This window comes from Scardinius erythrophthalmus (genome assembly GCF_964197995.2).
Source record: "Scardinius erythrophthalmus genome assembly, chromosome: 7".
NCBI classification, from domain to species: domain Eukaryota; kingdom Metazoa; phylum Chordata; class Actinopteri; order Cypriniformes; family Leuciscidae; genus Scardinius; species Scardinius erythrophthalmus.
The window spans coordinates 1,230,350-1,246,283 of NC_138227.1; the positions used below are offsets into that span (position 1 = coordinate 1,230,350).

Genomic DNA, 15,934 nt, shown 5'->3' on the forward strand with positions numbered 1-15,934 from the left:
TTCATGTTGTTAAAATACATCAATTAGGACTAGGGGATTGAATATACAGTTAGTACAGTAAAAAAAAACATTATTTCAATGGAAAGTCCCCATAAAACGTGTAGGATTTGAGGGTGAACTAAACACAAATGAATCTTCCAGTTGATTTGTTCAGACATACTTCCACACAGAACTCAAAACTCCAGACCCCAAATCACCAATCCAGAACCATAAAATCCAGGCTCCAGCCAATCTACGCCAACCAACGAAAACCCCCAGTAAGAACTTTATGGCCATGCAAGCTTCAAAGAGATGAGCCCAACTAAAGGAAGACCGTTGTCAATGTTAGATAGTTTGGAAAAGACTGATTGGTTCAGAGATGGCACAGCTCGGGCCCGACCAAGATAACGACAGAGGTTGTTTGATCCCATGACAGATATACAAAAGAGATCTTCTTTAGGACCTCTGAACGACCCCAGGGTTGAAATTTCTTAAGACCACAGAGACTGAGACTTTACATATAAAAATACATAAAATCATCCCAAAACAATTCTTGACAGACTTAAAATCAAACATCGTTCAACTTCATAATTTTTTATTGTCAACAACCTATATGTGTGTCTATTATGCTTAGATCACATACAAGCGACGTGAAACTGAATACACTGAAAAGCCCTCGCGCAACTCATATGCTGAGAGAGAGATAAGACAGTAGAGCTGCACGATTCATCCTTAAAATACTGTGATCTCCATTCAAACACCCACACGATCTTCTTCCAATTCCTCTGTCTATTAAACCATATCGCAACATTCAAATCTGTGTTGGCGCAGCCGCTGACCCACAAAGAGTTGTCATGAAACAGCTTCACAAAAGGTCTTTTCAACCTCATAATAGTAATGTTATATAATGTTGTGTAGCTACTACAGCTGGCAAAAATACTGTTTAAAAATTAATTGCGTTTTTGTGTGTGAATGAATGAACAGCTTTTACCAAACTCTATTGCTATAATGAGATGAGTTAATCGACTAGAAAAATCTGATAGATTATAAAGTTTTTACTGTAAAATACTGCCACATCAAATAAGCTTATAATGTTGTCAATTTCTGCTCATATGTTATATATATTATATACTGTATATATATATATATATATATATATATTAGGGCTGTCAGTTAAACGCGGTATTAACGGCGTTAACGCAAACCCATTTTAACGGCGTACATTTTTTTAGTGTGCGATTAACATAGTTTTTTTTCACATGCTTTTGCAACAACTAGTAACATTACTAAAACTACAACACCACCGGATCTAGCTAGACCGGAAACAAAACAACAGGCACGCACTTGTTTGGGCTTGCGAGCCGGCCAAAGAGTGGACGAGAAGCCGTGTCTAGGACAACTTGTATCACACATCGGACGCGCACTTTCTCAGTTTATGGCCAACAATAAAAACGCTGATGTGGTGTACACTCATAGAGAATAATGTGTTCAAATTTTAAATACGAGGCGCTGCGCTTCGCTTCTCGTCCACTGTGCGACCCCCTTTAACATTACGTTTTTGAGTGGATGAATGATGAGCGTGAGACGCCGAAATGGATGCCAATAAAATTCTGAATGGAAAGTTTAATTTAAAAAAAGTGGGCAAATGGTTCAATTGACAAGACCAAAGTGATCTGTGTGTTTTGTCGTTGTGAACTGAGCTATCATCAAAGCACGTCCAGTCTGAAATACCACTTGATGACCAAGCACACACACAGCTGATGCGAATTCTCCTCCCCCTCGTCAATATCAGGACCTCGTCAGTATTTCTTTCACCCTTTTATTGATGGACAGTGTTACATTGTGTGAGAGATTATAATGTAAGTGTGAAATTGAACGCTACAGTATATGCCAATGCTGTTTTCAATAAAAAACATTTGCACAAAGCAAGCCAATCAACTTTTCCATGTTGATAAGAGCATTAAAATGAGAAAAAATAATGGGACAAAAAGAAATCAAGAGACATTTAGAATAGATAAAAATGCGCAATTAATCGCGAGTTAACTATGACATTAATGTGATTAATCGTGATTAAATATTTTAATATATATATATATATATATATATATATATATATATATATATATATATATATATATATATATATATATATATATATATACAGTATGTTAAATTTCTATATATATTATGTTTTGTCAAAAATAAAGTCATCAGCTAAGATGTTAGTGTTTGTTCCAATGTAGGCTATATTCAAACTAATGAATCCTTAACTTTGAATAAAATTTGAATATGATAAAATGTATACTTTAGTTTTTAAAATATATATATATAAAAGGATAGATGTAAACAAAATCTTAAAAGGTCGATATAAGCCTTCTATTTAAATTATTTTTATTGTGTTTTATTAGTGACACATTTGGGTAGAGAATATATTCCAAAACTTTCTGAAGATACAGTATGAGAACAATTAACAGCACAATTACTAGAAATGTTTACATTGGATATTAAACAATTTGCAAGCACAATTTGTGGAAAATCAACAACTGTGTTTCCAACTGTGAACCAATTTTGTATTATATATATACTTATTTATTTTGTCCTTGCATTGTTTCTTGTGGCTCAGTGACACACCTGAATGAAAGGCTCATTATGCTGGTCGTTGTCTTCTCAGGTGTAAATCACTCATTATTCATGATGGTGTTGGCGTCATTATTCATGACGCCCACACGCATATTGCCTTTCCAAACAAAAAGTGTCTTACAAAATTTAAATCAATGTATTGTTTTATGTGAATGATTAGGCAGGATGATTTTCACATCATTTTGAAGAAAAAACTCTAGGCGACAAAATGCATTATTCTGAAAACTTTTGGACACATATTTAGTATGTGTTTTGTGGCCTTATTTCAGAAACTTTCATTTTTAGTTTTTTCAATAACCATGCATAAACATTATTCTCTACAAACATGTACATACATGTTGCTTACATATTGTGGTAGCCCTGTTTGTGCTAAATAGAGTGTAATTATACCTTTGCCATTAATATGTTTATAAGCAACTGAAAAAAGCACAAATGTCAGGGCATGTCAAAACATCTCAAGGACCCCAAAAACACCTTAGACCCCAGAGGGTTAAACTAACAGATGTATCGATTACATTCAGTGGCTTAACTTTGTTTTAAAAAGTAAGTGGGACAGGTGGGGAGGGGGGGGGGTAACACAATGCTAAATCATAAAACAGATGTATGTACAATAACATTATGATGTCCAGCAATCGATTTAAATAGTACATTGATTGGGTTTAATTAGTCGTTTAATAAGGCCTATTATATGTTGATCTGACTATTTTAAGTGTGTATTTAAATGGTCCAGGGGCAGAACTTTTGCCAAGCGTGTCAGAGGTTATGGGTTCTAATCCACACTCATATAGTTTTTTTAAGTCAAGTCAAGTCAAGTCAAGTCATCTTCATTTATATAGCGCTTTTAACAACGTAGATTGTTTCAAAGCAGCTTTACAGAGATAAGCGGACAATTTAGGGTAACAGAGGTTGTTTTGGCTTTATAGCAGAGTTAAGTTATTTTCCATCTAAAGTTAGTTTTGATTTGCTTCCGTCGCAACGATAATTTGTTATTAAATTAGGGGCCGCTAAGACGACACCATTCCCTCTACACAGACTTTAAACGCGAACCTGTGAGAAACGCTGATGGCGTTCACATGCGCATTTAGAATGGGTTCTATAGTTATGTGCGTTTGAATATACGCAGGTTTGGAATTCCCTACAAGCCAAGCCTAAACAAAGTACTTGTCTTTCCTTATAAATTTTGATAAAGAATTTTATTTTATTTTGTTGCTTTGGGGTAGGAACGCGAAACGAATTTCCCCGACAACGCCTTATCTGTAGAGTGGTAGAGGGATCCTCCATAGGGAGAGACTAGTTGGCACTTCAGCACTGCGTTGTCATCGGTCCAGGCGAAGGTCCTTCGTCAGATCTGGATACGGCCTGGATCCGGCAGGCTGCAGGAAAACCTCGGGATAAACACAGACACTAAAATTAGCGTAGATGCCATTCTTCTTATGATGTAACGAGTACATCAGGATTTATGGGAAGTGTTCCCGGTTCCGGCTGACCTAATCTATGCAGCCTAACATTAAATTATAGAAGTCTATAATGTATTATGTGAATGCTAGGTCAAAGAGATGTGTCTTTAATCTGGCTTTGAACTGACAGAGTGTGTCTGCTTCCCGGACAATGGTAGGAAGACTGTTCCAGAGTTTTGGTGCTAAATAGGAAAAGGATCTACCGCCAGCAGTCGATTTTGATATTCTAGGTATTATCAACTGGCCAGAATTTTGAGATCGCGATAGACGTGACGGACTATAATGCGTTAAGAGCTCGCTCAAGTACTGCGGAGCTAAACCATTTAGTGCTTTGTAAGTAATCAGCAATATTTTAAAATTTATGCGATGTTTAATAGGGAGCCAATGCAGTTTTGACAGAACTGGGCTAATATGGTCATACTTCCTGGTTCTGGTAAGAACTCGAGCTGCTGCGTTTTGAACCAGCTGTAGTTTGTTTATTAAGCGTGCAGGGCAACCACCCAGTAGAGCATTACAATAATCTAGCCTTGAGGTCATGAACGCATGAACTAATTGTTCCGCATTTGTCAATGAGAGCATACAGTAGGTGGACAACCAGAATGCCTATTACCGCCGCGCCAGCCGCCGCGGCGAAATCACCGCAGCAAAAATAAACCAGCCCCATTTCAAAGTCGTTCCCGAAATGACCGCCAGGTGGCGCAAAGGGACATTGTGCAAAACAGCAGCAATTGCCGTATTTTAAAATGTAAGTGGGTTAAATATAAAACCCTAAGCCTAATAGGCATATTTTTCATATATATAGATAGGCCTATTAGGCTACAACAGAATAGAACCAAAGATAGAATCAATTTTAGAACTGAAAAAATAGAATCAAAAGTTAAAAACAGAGACGATATAGGAGCAATGACGCTGAATATTTTTACTATTCTATTGAGGAATAAGATAAATGAAGAGCTCTCGTGAGCGATACAATTGCATAGTAATTTATAGTGATTTCAAAACCAGTCGCATTGTTCAAAAATCAGGTTTTATTCTGGCATGTTGAATTGGCGTTGATTTATTAGATTTAGATTTTAGATTTCGTTAGATTTTTTTTTTCTCATAACAGCTAAAATAACTTAATATATGCCTTGTCTTAATATGATATACTTAATATAGGCAATAGGCATTTAATAGCCTATATAATAAATTAGCAAAACTTGGCCACTAAATATTTAATTTTCAATTATTTTAATTATCACAATTAAAGTTTTAATTTTATTAAATTGAACAAGCGCAACAATCAGCATTTAATAAAATATTCTAAAATATGTATTACTAATAATAATGTTATTTCAACATAATATTTTGTTTTTTCGACATAATAGGCTATGTGTGCGTGCAACAGGCAAGATGTGTATTTGTAAATCCGGTGATGCGTGCATTGATTTGTATCAATAAACTAGTGTTTTCTGACAGTGTCGACTGCAAAGATGAAGTTGACGATCGCCATATTTGTAGTGAACGCACCTAGAGAGAAATGCACATAAAGACATAATCAGAGAGTAGCCTATAGCCTTTTTCTTTTCGTTTTGAATTATTTCGTTTGAAGACATTTCAAGCTTTGTGTATTTGATGTATTTATCATGTCTGTATGAGGCATACGCTGAGTTTCGTTAAGTTAGGAGGATGAGATGCGCTCCAGCTGACGTGCAATGCAAGTGACCGCGCGGGCGCCTCCATGATTAGTGTCTGTTATATTTGCTTCTCTTACCTATTAAATCCAGACAATTGGTTGATGAAAAATTGATTAAAATTAAGATACAATTTAAAGAAAACGAAATTCACTTTAAAGAAAGGTTTTCTACTAAACAAAACTTAACGAAGTGGTCAAAATCATGTCTGACCCACTCCATATCCATCTCTCGATATAGCCTAATGCATCCTATCTTACTCGTGCTGTTCACTTTTCATATTCAACATAGATGGAAAAAAATAATATTATAATATTTTAACAAATATGATACTAAATGAGATTATTTAATGGCTACAACAGTATAGTAGGCCTATAGACTCTATTTGTACAAATTGCTGCACATTAATTTAATTAAATGAAACCTTGTAACGAATTCACACTGTAGGGTAGACTGTGTACAGTTGAGACACCTTAAATAACTTGCGTTCGCAGCAAGCACAAGTTGTGATTTTTGCTGTGCACTTGCATATTAGTGTCAGCTGGGAAGGAAATATAGAGACCAGACCTCTTGGAACTTTAATTGAATACATAGCGTTGGTAAAGCATACTGAAATTACATCCCTACAAATTTATTAGGCCCTACTGAAAATAAATGTATCGAATTTAAGCAAAGTAAGACTTTGCTTTTTTACGTAGCCTATAAAGGACTCTTATAGACGACTTTGTGTTGATTTAATTTGTAGAGGATTTTTTGAACTCAAACATTAACACTGAAATAAATGAAACTAAATTATTGTAATTTTTTTGTCACACCACGACGAGTGGCGCTATGCATTGTTCTAAGCCAGGTTTTATTCTGGCATGTTGAATTAGTGTTCGACAAATGCGGCGGCGCGTTCATTTGAATGAAGAGCGCTTCTCGCTCGTGTGAGCGAACACACACTGGAACGTTAGGCCATGTCGCAACGAGTGAATTGTGGCCGAGTGGTTGAACTTACGATACGATCATTTAGATGACTCGGGTTCGAATCCCGAACTAACTTGGACTACTGATATTTTTATATTAGCCTATTAATGCATTTTATAGTCGATGCAGAGAGATTTGTCTAGTTCTAAAACATAATTTTTGCTTATAGCCTATTTACAAAATAAAATCACCACGCACTTCCATTTTACACTAAGGAACAAATATTATACAATGACTTTACTTCTGTAGCCTATAATAATTCCAATCGTAATTTCAAAAGCAGTTCTGTTAAAAAAAAATTATGTATATATATATGACCTCAGCCTATATGACGTTTAAACGACAAACAATAAAATCAGAACCAGTATTTGGGTTCATGGTTCCAGTGGCAGTAATGCATCCACGGCTTTTCAAAATGTCACAAAGCGTTTTGAGATTGTTTTAAATGAAATATTGAAGTTTATAATGAAGTGTTTTGGCACACCACGACGAGTGGCAAACTCTTTGTTTTGTTTTGCAAACTCAGCTAGCCTGTGGGGGGTTTGGAGAAGGCAATAGTTGCTTTATCGTGGGGGTGCAGGACAGAGGTGTTAATGTTCCGTCTTTCATATGGAGAGTGTCGGAGCCAGCCTGATGAGCAGGCAAAGGCAAAATTCTTTTAAGGATTAATCTAAAAATCTCCAAAAGTCCATAGCCTATGTACAGTAGGCCCTATATCTTATTAAATTATATATTGTAGTTTTATTGATTGTATTTAAAGGTTTTCTACACACAATTTCAATTTAGCAGATACAGAGCTCTTTAATTCGCGACCCACCTCGTTTTATTGTAAGGTGAATTCAGCAAGGCATGTTGTATCTTTGAAGGAACAAAAGCTATTTGTTACAGTTTTTTCTTTAGTGATTTGTGTGGATGACACACAGCGACATATACAGTATTATCAGCTGTATGGTGTTTATACGCTGAAATGCTTAATTTCGAGAAAGACCCGCCGCGCGCAGTGAGGGAGACCAAACTTACTAAAAAAAATCCAGCGCGAGAGAGGCAAAGAAAAACGCCTGTTCTTAATTTATTTTGCTTTGAACTTTTTTCGTTTTGTACCGTTTTCATTTTTTAATTTAGCTGCAATTTCTTTGACAATAGAAATTTAAAATGTTGCAAGAATAAGATTCTGTGTTTCTTATTTTGCATCACAAAGGGAATAAACTATATCGAATCGATGCAACCCTGTTTAAATAAATAAACTGTCCCGACACTTTATTCATACCTTGAAATGTGCGATGGGTTTTCAAACTTAATTAATTTTCTTTTTCTTTTACATTTTCATTGTTAATTTTTTTAATTGAAAGCAATACTGTATTGAAAGTCTTTTTCTGATTTGTTCGATCTGAAGCTGTACGAGCTTCATCATCTTCATTTTCTAGTGCAATCGGCTGACAGTCTTCCTTCGTCTTTGCAGCGGCTCAACTGGAATGTAGAAAATTTATGTTGTAATGTACAATTGATAATTAAACAAGATGATTGACTTTAATAAACAGATACATATTTAAACATCAAGAACAGAAAAACATAAACAATGTCGGCTACACTGAGATTCGATCTCAGATCGTTTGAAGCTCCGAAAGACTCATGTTGTTGCATTGACCACAGAGCTATCATCTGAATACTGTTATACTTACGACTTATGCTCATACAAAGCCTCATTGATGTAGCCTAATATTTTTCTATTGCAATTTTTTATGTTGATTTTATTTATTTTTCATTATTCAATTTAATTTCAGTAATTTCAGTATTGTGATTATGAATTCGTTCAATGTTTCATTTGAATCGAGTTGCTACCAGCTTTCAATCGCTCTCAATGAGCCGCGGCACGGCGGCAGATTACGCAATAGAGAGAATAAACTGACACTTTGCAAAGTTGTTAATGCATTGACCACAGAGCTATAGTCTGAATAGCCTAGGTCTACTATTTTCTCTGTTTTAAAAGTTTATATTCTTTTTTATTTGTTTATTTTTTTAACATTGGCAATTTACTGTCTCGAAATTATGTGTCGAAAAAAAAGTGTTTTTACAAGACCTTATGCTGTTTATTTATTATTATTATCATTATTATTATTATTATTATTATGCAGATGTTAATTCAGCCATTCTGTTGGATAAAAATTGTCCCTAATGTAAAATGGAAATGAATGGTAATTTTATTTTATAAATATAAAATATTTAATATAGGCTATAGGAGAAAAAAAACAATATGGTGTAGCAATATTTTAGAACTATCAAATCTCTCTGCATTAATAATAAAAAAGTAGCCCATGTTTGTTAGGGATTTGAACCCGTGTCATCTGAATTATTGAAACGTAAGTTATAGCCTACCACTCGGCCACGAATTTGTTGTTTTATTTTGTTTGAAATGTATTTTTACATATTTTGCTTTCGTTAATGTTAACCAATTCTGTTGTAGCATAATAGGCCTATATTTTTTTTTTATTCTCTGCTTTGTTTGTTTATATTTTTACATAGGCTATTCAATCAGTCTCATTTTTGTTCAAATAATGAAAAAGGTTTTTTTTTTTTTTTTTACAAGATCTTGCGCCATGTTTTTTTTAATTTTTATATATATATATATATATATATATATATATATATATAAATAAACAGATAGGAAACTTACCTTTTAAAATGCCGCAGTTGCTGCTGTTTTGCCCTGTCACTTGCGGCACCCGGTATAGCCTAATCATTTCGCGAACGACTTTGAAATTCGACTGGTTTATTTTTGCTGCGGCAGTAGTAGGCTAATAGGCATTGTGGTTGATTATTTATTAAAGAATTCAATTGATAATCATAACAACATGTAAGCCTATTTAATTCTGAATATAACAAAGAATGCTTAAACCGACTAACATCGGTTAGTAACTGCAAGTCCTGAAAATGTTTTAATTTTACGGTAAATTATTTTAATTTATTTCACTGTTATGTTTCAGTTAATGAATCTACAAACACATTAAAATAACACGAAGTAAATGACAAGTAACCTATTGACATAGCCTTTCAAATTATAGAAAAACCTGGCACACAATGTTAACGTGTGTCTACTTTGTTTAAATTTAATGAATTTGAATTCGTTTAACCACAATATTTATCTTGAATTTATCTGTGAAATCAGCTCAGATTACTGCCGCGGCAGATTACGTCATAAAGAGAATAAACTGACACTTTTCAAAGTCCGTGATTACAGCGCCACTCAGCGGTAAAAGGCAGCAAATACACATCCCAATTTTGCCGCCGCGGGAACGGCGGCGGTAAAAGTCTCATTCTGGTTGGGCACTATCTGTATGACGTAATTTAGATATATTTTTAAGATGGAAAAATGCGGTTTTACAAATACTAGACACGTGACTTTCAAATGAAAGATTGGTATCAAAGAGCACACCCAGGTTCCTAACCGACGACGAAGACTTAACAGAGCAGCCATCAAGTGTTAGACAGTATTCTAGGTTATTACGTGAGGAAGTTTTTTGTCCAATAATTAGAAACTCTGTTTTTTCAGAATTTAGAAGTAGGAAATTACGAGTCATCCAATTTTTTATATCCGCTATGCATTCCGTTAATTTTGTGAATTGATAAGTTTCGTTAGGTTTTGAAGAAATATAGAGCTGAGTATCGACAGCATAACAGTGAAAGCTAATTCCATGTTTCCTAATGATATCTCCTAATGGTAGCATGTACAGAGTGAACAGCAGCGGTCCTAGTACTGAGCCTTGTGGTACGCCATACTGAACTTGTGATCGATGAGACATCTCATCATTTACTGCTACAAACTGATAACGGTCAGATAAGTATGATTTAAACCATGCTAGTGCATTTCCCGTAATGCCAACATAATGTTCTAATCTATTTAAAAGAATGTTGTGGTCAATGGTGTCAAATGCAGCACTAAGATCGAGTAACACTAATAGAGAGATACAACCACGATCGGATGATAAGAGCAAATCATTTGTGACTCTAACGAGAGCTGTCTCGGTACTATGGTACGGTCTAAATGCGGACTGGAAATCCTCGCAGATATCATTTCTCTCAAGAAAGGAACACAGTTGTGAGGATACCGCCTTTTCTAATATCTTTGACAGAAAAGGTAGATTCGAGATCGGCCTGTAATTGACTAATTCTGTAGGATCAAGTTGCGGTTTTTTAACAAGCGGTTTAATCATAGCCAGCTTAAAGTTTTTTGGTACGTATCCTAGAGACAAAGATGAATTAATGATATTAATTAGAGGATCTATGACCTCTGGAAGCATCTCTTTCAGTAGCTTAGTTGGTATAGGGTCTAACATACTTGTCGATTTAGATGATTTAATGAGTTTAGTAAATTCTTCCTCTCGAATAGCAACGAATGAATCAAATTTTTCCTCCGGGAGACTACAATGCACTGCCTGATGCGATACTTTAGTAGACGGTTGCATAGTTATAATTTTGTCCCTGATATTATCAATCTTGTAAGTGAAGAAGTTCATAAAGTCATTACTGCTGTGTTGCTTGGAAACTTCTGGGCTTGAAGCTTTCTTTTTCGTTAGTTTAGCCACTGTTTCAAATAAATACCTAGGATTATGTTTATTTTCTTCTAATAGGGTTGAAAAATAAGCAGATCTAGCAGCTTTTAAAGCCTCTCTGTAAGTAATTGAGCTCTCCTTCCATGAAATGCGAAATACCTCTAGTTTTGTTTTCTTCCAGTTGCGCTCCATTTTTCTGGCTGCTCTCTTAAGTGCCTGAGTGTGCTTGTTGTACCACGGCGTTGGATTATTTTCTTTAATCTTCTTTAAGCGCAACGGAGCAACTGTGTCTAAAGTGCTGGAAAAGAGAGAGTTAAACGTTTCTGTTGTAATATCTAGTTCTTCTAAGCTATCTGGGATGCTGAGATGATGAAACTGATCAGGAAGATTATTAATAAAGCAATCTTTAGTAGCAGAAGTGATAGGTCTCACATATTTGAAACACGGAGTTGTCTTTGCAGCCTTGGCTAAATGCAAATTACATGAGACTAGATAATGATCTGAGATGTCATCGCTCTGCTGCAGAATTTCAACGGCATCAACATCTATTCCGTGGGATAATATTAGATCTAGAGTATGATTACGACGATGAGTAGGTCCTGACACGTGTTGTCTAACTCCAATTGAATTTACAATGTCTTTAAATGCCAATCCCAATGCATCTTTTTCATTATCGATGTGTATATTAAAATCACCAACAATTAGTACTTTATCTGCAGTCAATATTAATTCTGATAGAAAGTCCGCAAATTCTTTGATAAAGTCTGTATGGTGCCCTGGTGGCCTGTATACAGTAGCTAGCACAAATCTCAAACGTGATTTATTGTTTACACTATATTTTACATTAAGCACCAATGCTTCAAAAGAATCATATTTAAAACTTGATTTCTTAGTGGTTTTGAAACTATTACTATAAATTACAGCAACACCACCCCCTTTGCGTTTCAGACGAGGCTCATGTTTATAACAATAATCTTGCGGGGTTGATTCATTTAAAGTAATGTAATCGTTTGGTTTTAGCCAGGTTTCTGTCAAACACAGCACATCTAGGTTATTATCTGAAATCATATCATTAACAATGAGTGCTTTTGAAGTAAGCGATCGAATATTCAGCAACCCAAGCTTTAGCATTTGCTCATCTGTATTATAGCCGTTTTTTATTTGTTGAACATCAATAAAATTTTTAACCTTAGATAGGTTAAAACGTTTTTTGGATTTCCAAATTCGGGGAACAGACACAGTCTCTATATGATGATAGCTAGGTGAAAGAGGCTCTATGTGATGGGATTTATCTGACCTTGGTGACGCGAGGCCGCTAGCAGACAGTCGGTTTAGCCAGTCTGTCTGCTTCCTGACCTGAGGCCCAGATTGTCATGTTTGAGCTCTAAGACTATGTGCCATATTACTAGAGAGAAGAGCAGCACCATCCCAGGAGGGATGAATACCATCTCTTTTCAACAGGTCAGGTTTGCCCCAAAAACTTTTCCAATTGTCTATGAATTCTATATTATTAAGCGGACACCACTTCGACAGCCAACCGTTAAGCGAACACAATCTACTAACTATCTCATCACTCCTGCGAACAGGAAGGGGGCCAGAGCAAATTACAGTCCTTGACATCGTACTTGCAAGTTCACACACCTCTTTAATATTAATTTTGGTGATCTCCGACTGGCGGAGTCGAACATCATTAGTGCCGACATGAATAATGATCTTAGAGAATTTACGATTAGCATTAGCCAGCACTTTTAAATTTGCTTTGATGTCAGGCGCTCTGGCTCCCGGCAAACATGTGACTATGGTGGTTGGTGTCTCTATTTTCACGTTCCGTGTAATAGAATCGCCAATAACTAGGGCACAATCACTCTCAGTGGGTGTTTCACTGAGCGGGGCAAATCGATTTGTTATGGTAATCGGAACGGAAGAGTGGTTTTTTGATCCGCGACTAGAGCGATCCCTCACTGTCACCCATTTGCCCGGCTGCGCAGGCTCTACTTCAGCCGGAACCGACTCATGTAAAGAGTTCACTATGCTATGCGCATCCAAAACATCTGAAGCTCTGGCACTCTTACTATCCTCAATTAAAGTTTGGATGCGTGTTTCTAATTCTGAAATCTTCTATGTCAGCCTAACTGTCTCCTTACATTTATCACATATAAATCCTATATTGCCAACAGAGAAGTCTATGCTAAACATGTGACATGAAGTGCAGGTGACAATAACAGGACAAGACATTACTCACCGTGTTTGTTGACTGATTCTTACTCACCTGAGCTTTTATGAACTCAAAGGCGCAGACGCGGGAGAGAAAAATAAATAAATAAAATAGCCGAGCGCACGGGTGGCGCGTTAACAGGCTAGCGAATTACTAGCGTTTTGTGCTAGTAGTACTAATAGCAGAAGCTAGCGATGTCAGTTTAATCAGAGATGTTGGGTAAAATGTAGTAGTATAAACAACTAGAAATGGTAGTAAATGATGGTTCAAAACAAAGAAATACAAGGCTAAGACGGAGCTTACAGCACCGAAGCAAACAGACACACTCACAGCAGGCAGCGAGGCAGACAGGGCATTAGTTGCATTAATGCATTTTAGTTGCATTAGTTTTATTTAATCGAAACACGGGAAACGTTAGTGTACATTATGTTTTGTAATTTCACCGGAACGAATAGAGAGTCTCTCCACAACGGATTGAAGTGCGCGTCTTCTGAGTGAAGATAAAGCGGCGTGTGCATGAGCCACAAACAAACACAGTATCCGCGCCACTGATCGCAGCGGCAACAAGCACTTTGATCACTTGATTTCAAAAACAACACATTTCAGCGCTAGATCGCATCTTATTTAACAAACAAACTAAATTAATGCTCTGCTAGTTAAAGGGTCATGACACCCTAAACCAAAATTTCTGAGATTTTAACAGAGGTATGTGTGTTGAACACCATTGAAGACAATGTTAGCATCTGTTAGATTTAATAGTAGGGGGAAAATGGTTAAATTTTAGTTTTTATACGCTATTTTTGTCTTCCGGGTTTAAAATCTTCATCGTGTCCACGTCACAGGCTATGACGTGGCAGAGCACGATAGTACTTTCTCTTAATTAATCATGACACGACGTGGATCTTTCCAATGACAGACATGTCAAACTATGATATCGTGTAGTAGATGAGAGAGGTATGGGATGCGCGTTTGTTTTCGTGGTGCAAAAGTTCCAGTGCATCTTTCCCCGCGATGCTGCCAGGGCTGGACTCTGACTGCAGGCGGTTGGTTGGCCATCAACCACGGACACATCTAATATGAGTGTGTAGCAACCATTCAACGGGAGAATGGTGGACTTCGGCCTTGTACACCAATGCAGGTGTCATCCTGCGAGTGATGCGCTCCCGAGGACTTTTCTATCGCTTCAGAGGTGTGTGTGTGTCTAAAATGTAACCCTGACCGTTTTACTTGCCTTTTGTTAAATAATCACTTGTTATTAAAATTTTGATATTTCGATAATACCTCAATTGTATGGAACGTATGCTTAATTTGTGCAAATTTCTATGTCACTGTCCATCTTTATTATGTGGGTTTAGGGGGCGTGTAGATCTAGGCTATGTACTGAACGTTTTTTTTAAGCTAATTTTTTTTAATTTTCAAATATATGCATTTATAGTGTGTATATAAACAAATATATATTTTATAATGACATAATTATACATATACATGTGCATTTATATGTTTTAACCCTTGTATGGTGATCAGGTCTGTTGGACCCGTTTTCATTTTTTATCAAAAGAAAAATGATACAATTAATTATTTTTTCAAACTGAGACTCATTGGCCTTGGCTCATTTTCTGTGAGGAATATATATCAGAACACATTTTCAGTGAAAACACACTGTACACCCCCCCTACACATTTATATTACACACAGGATGTTCGGGTCCACTGGACCCGGGGCTAATAAAAGTGTGGAAATTGTAGGTCCTGTGTACCTTTACTCTGTCCTCCTCCTGTCAGGGCCTGCTGTTAGTGTGTGTATGTTCTTGTATATGGTTTATGGGGACACAAATGTGTATAATGACATGGGTATTACAACGTAAACATGGTTTATGACGACATCTGTGTCCTCATACTAAAACATACTAAATGGTGTTTTTTGAAATTCAAAAAATGCCAAAAGTTTTCTGTGATTGGTAGGTTTAGGGGTAGAGTTAGTGTAGGGGGATAGATTATACAGTTTGTACATTAGAAAAACCATTATGCCTATGGAGAGTGACCGTACACCACATATCCAAGTGAGTGTGTGTGTGTGTGTGTATGTGTGTGTGTGTGGGTGTGTGTTTTGTGTGTGTCTGTGTGTGTTTTGTGTGTGTATGTGTGTGTGTTGTGGGTGTGTGTATGTGTGCATGAGTGTGTGTGTGTGTGTGCGTGCGTGTGAGAGAGAGATTGTGTATAAATGTGAAAGAGTGCAAGAGTGTGTTTTGTGTTTCTACTCCTGCCATTCCCACACGAGGTTGCAATTCTTAAATGTAATCTAACAAAGGTGAAGAGAAAATATTAACCATATATTCTGTTTATATTGCTAGTAATTGGGATGAAGTAAACATCTGTTGAGTATTTTAACATAACATTTTTGATTGTGTTGAATTAAAAACCCAAAAATGCAGCGGGTCCACCAGACCCACGAACA

At 36.3% G+C, this 15,934-nt stretch overlaps 1 protein-coding gene across 3 annotated transcripts in view; it reads right to left on the reverse strand.

Moving 5' to 3' along the window:
• Window positions 1-15,934, reverse strand: part of LOC308694213 (protein NLRC3-like) — an 89,312-nt gene that overhangs the window by 20,155 nt on the left and 53,223 nt on the right. The gene's annotated exons all lie outside the window — the stretch shown is intronic.